Below are 4,434 nucleotides of genomic sequence, written 5' to 3' on the forward strand. Positions count from 1 at the left end.
AGCCAGAGTTGGGAAGAGAAGCAAGGAAGCTTGACCTGAGGAGTAAAGGAAGGGGTTAATTGTTTGTACGTTATGCTGTGCTTTGGAAAGTGTTATACTTGTGGGGAACGGGGAAGGCGTTTCCCACAAGGGAAAAAGAAAAATAAACCTGCTGTGCCTTGAACTTGTGTCCTGTGGTTGTCTGTGTTGGGTTCAGCCTGGTGGGCCACAGTTACCAATTTGGAAGAAGAAAGAAGAAGTGGACATTCTTGAAAACTTTCTAATGCTGGAGGAAGCGCTCTACCAAGATGGAGTTGAAATATAAAATTCTCCGTCAATTTCTTTGAAAAGACATCTGGAAACACTTGGAAACACTACAGAACTCTTTAAAAAGTTATTTCTAGCTCGGTGGCATAAACGATGAACCATGGATCCACAACCCTTTTCTTTTTAATATAAACTGTATCGAAGATGTTGACTTGACCAAAAATGAACTCATTGATTTTACGACAAAAAACGTACTACAATTGTGAGTTTAACACTAGAAATCCTGACGCCTACGAAAAAACTTGTAATCCCGGCCCACCTTAAATACGTTCGCACCTCTCCATCAGCGTCTTTTGTGTTGTAAATGTGTCGATCAGCGCAAACAGCAGGCAGCCTGCTATCACATCACCCGCCGTGGCAGGAATGGGCAAAAAGCTCTCCCAGCTCAAGCCTTCATTATCAGGGAGTGAGGTACCTGGAGCTGTAGAGGGTAAATAATATATTGTAATTGGGAATACATGCATTTCACGTGTGTTCCGTGTCTACAAAGATCTGTGTAAGTGTACGATGACAGGAAATGCAAGAAATGTTAAACACATAACTAAAAGACTAACCACAAAATTTGGACATGAAATGTATAATGTGTGAAGACTGAAGTCCAAATATCAAATAAGCACTTTCACAAAAGGTACAAATATAACAAAACAAGTGCCCTTTTATTCAAGACTATAACTGAAGAAAAAGAAATCGGGTTAGTGTGGTTTGTTGTTGAGACTTCTTTGGAAGTAAGAAGTTCTGACTCATAATCAAGAGGCCGCTGGTTCGAGTCCGAGTTCGAGTTCGAGTCCCAAGTAGCGAGCTGCTCTTATTGTTACTTTTATACAATAAAAACATACATTTGATTTGAGTCTGTAACAGCCGGTGTAAATGTATGGTACTTGTAAAGGTTAGCTTTTTTTATTCAGTTTTATTCTCTCAGTCGCGTTCACGCTCACCCCAATCTGACACTGCTGTTTACAAATAAAGACGTGCCATAACAGAGGTGAACTCTGATGACGATGACGGTTCTACATCAGAGAAAGAGAACAGAAGCCGTCCCCAAAAGAAACATCAACTCACATATAAGAACAACGCAGCTGCACCAGGCGTAGAGGTGAAAGATGCAGAAAGAGGTCGGGCTTCATCCTGCCAGTCAGTCTGCCCCACACCTGTCCTTCAATGAAACAGCATGGCTTACAGAGCTCATCAAGGTATCATGCAAAGCCCAGTTTGTGATTATATCAAAACATTTATATGTTATTTACAGTATATAAAAACCAGACTGAATGTTATTTACCTTGATTTATTTACTTATCTTCCTACAGCGTAAAGTCACAAGTAGACTGCAGAGCTTCCTCTCTTTGATAGACACGGGCACACTCATAAAGTTCATGCATACTGAAGTGACTTCAGCTGCAGGTGGAAGCTCCACGCAACTGTCTGTATGGTTCTGCCTTTGTCCAAAATTCTTTTTCATGAGCTTTATGACTTTAGTCTCAGGAAGTCTTTCTCCCGTGGGGCAACTGGGATCTTTTCCTGAATAAGATCAAAAAGAGTTGCATAGGGTGCAACAGGAGCTCCCACCTGCAGCTGAAGTCACTTCAGTACACATGCACTGTGCCAGTGTGCCCGTGTCGATCAAACACAGGAAGCTCTGCAGTCTACTTGTGACTTTACGCTGCAGGAAAATAAATAAATAAATCAAGGTAAATAACATTCAATCTGGCTTTTATATACTGTAAATAACATATAAATGTTTTAATATAATCACAAACTGGGCTTTGCACGTTACCTTGGTGAGCTCTGTAAGCCGTGCTGCTTCATTGAAGGATATGTGTGGGGCAGACTGACTGGCATAATGATGCCGATACTCATTCTGCATCCAAACGGTGCCATCTTTGGTCTTTACACCTGATGCAGCTGCGTTGTTCTTATGTATGAGTGGACGCTTCTTGCGGGGATGGCTTCTATTTTCTTTCTCCGATGTAGAACCCTCATCCTCATCTGAGTTCACCTCTGTTGTAGTGCGTCTTTATTGGAAAACAGCCATGTCAGATCAGGAGGAGTGTGAACGCGACTGTGAGAATAAAACTGAATAAAACAAAAAGCTAACTTTTACAAGTACCATACATTTACAGCAGCTGTTACAGACTGAAATCAAATGTATGTTTTTATTGTATAGTAGTAACAATAAGAGCAGCTCACAACTCAAAACATTTATTTTGAGATGCAGGGAGGATCAAACGCACAAACTTTGGAATAGGAGTCAGCAGTTCTTACCACTGTACTACCCAAGTAGTCATAACAACGAAGTACACTAAATTGATTTCTTTTTCTTTGGTTATATTCTTGAATAAAAGTGCACTTGTTCTGTTATACTTGTACATTTTGTGAAAGTGCTTATTTGAAATTTGGACTTCACACATTATACACTTCATGTCAAAAATTTGTCGTTAGTTCTAAAACAGGAAAAAAGTTTGTCTTTTAGGTATGTGTAACATTTCTTGCATTTCCTGTCATCCTGCACTTACACAGATCTTTGTAGACACAGAACACATGTGAAATGCATGTGTTCCAAATAACGATATATTATTTACACTATACAGCTCCTGGTACCTCACTCCCTGATAATCAGGGCTTAAGCTGGGAGAGGTTTTTGCGTTTTTTGAGGTGGTGGGAAGATGTGATAGCAGGCTGCTTGTGCTGATCAACACATTTACAAGACAAAAGACGCTGGTGGAGGCGTGCAAACAGATTTAAGGTGGGCCGGATTTGAATTTTTTCATAGGCTTTAGTAATTCTAATAATTCTTTGCATTTATATAGCGCTTTACTCACTATTCGAAGCACTCAGCAATTGCAGGTTAAGGGCCTTACTCAAGGACCTGTGCACTATGGCCAGTCAGTCATCCCGGCCAATAACCCCAGTTTGCCAGGTGGAGCCCTCCCTGAAACATGGAGGTGGCCCCAATGCCAGCAGGGAATTATGGACATTGGAGTTTTCATACACAGCCCTGCTGGATACCACAGGGGCCAATAAAAGGCGCTGCAGGGAGGAGCAATGAGGGTTTCATTTACAACCCGGAAGTGCTAAGAAGTCACATGGACAGGGGTTCAGATGCACTTCCGGTTCACGGACTATAAAAGGATTGTGGGAGATCCCAGTCATTGAGCTGAGCTGGGTGGAAGGGTGGCAACGCGTCTGGGAGTGGAGGATTGTTTATTGATTAGTTATTGTATTGGTTAATGAGTATTGTGGAGAGGAGGGTGCTTTGTGCACTGAATAATTATAATCAAGTCAACTATTGGACTTTTACCTGGTGTCTGGCATCTGAACAGAGGATTCAAGGGGACGGCAGCGCCCCCTATCTGTCACAGGCCCAACAGAGCAGAGTCCTTTTTGGCATTTACAGGATTCGAACTGGCAACCTTCCAATTGCCAGTGCAAATCCCTAGCTCCACAGCCACCACTCCACCTGGAAAAAAAAATATATCAGGATAGAGCACGAACAGAGTCCCCCACTACCACAAATTATGCAGTCAAGTTTCCCGCATTTGGGAAAATTGCAGGGGTCAGCACACCTGGAGGGCAATGGATGAGCCTCGTCCTGGGAGAACCACCTTAGTGATCATGGTATCTCCCCTGACAGGTACCCACTTAAGTATTCTAGTGTTAAGTGGGGCATCACTTTCCCTTCGCTCCCCACTACAGAGCACACAGTACATAAACACAGTCACAGTCCTTTCTTCTCTCTCTGTCTGCTGCCTCTACTCCTCTCTCATCAAGCTCTGTCTTCCTCCTCCTGACTCTGGCTCCTCGAACAGAGTGTGGCAGCACCTTCTTTAAGTGATCCAGGTGCTCCCAGATCTTCTTCCGCCAGTACCTCCGGGTGTGATAGAAGTGCTGCAAACCAGGGCTCTGAAACTGTCCATGCACCCCCTAAACTCCAAAACCGTGGCCCAGCTGTGAGCCAGGGGGCTTTGCCCTCCCGAGTTCCAAGGGAAGTATTGCCCTGAATATGCCCTCTCCCCCAGTCTTTCCAACACAGGGGCATCCTGGCTGGGCAAGAGCCCCAGCCGTCTGCCACACTGTCTATCTATCTGTGCCAGTACCAGTTTAGGAGCAGTCTGGTCTAGCGCTATAACACTA

At 43.5% G+C, this 4,434-nt stretch overlaps 1 non-coding gene across 1 annotated transcript; it reads right to left on the minus strand.

Annotated features, from left to right (window-relative positions):
* Nucleotides 1–3,778: 3,778 nt before the first annotated feature.
* On the minus strand, nt 3,779–3,942 carry LOC120539845. Its single transcript, XR_005635703.1, has one exon. It is a non-coding gene; the product is annotated as a U1 spliceosomal RNA (small nuclear RNA).
* Nucleotides 3,943–4,434: the final 492 nt, after the last annotated feature.

This window comes from Polypterus senegalus, chromosome 11 (genome assembly GCF_016835505.1).
Source record: "Polypterus senegalus isolate Bchr_013 chromosome 11, ASM1683550v1, whole genome shotgun sequence".
NCBI classification, from domain to species: Eukaryota; Metazoa; Chordata; class Cladistia; order Polypteriformes; family Polypteridae; genus Polypterus; species Polypterus senegalus.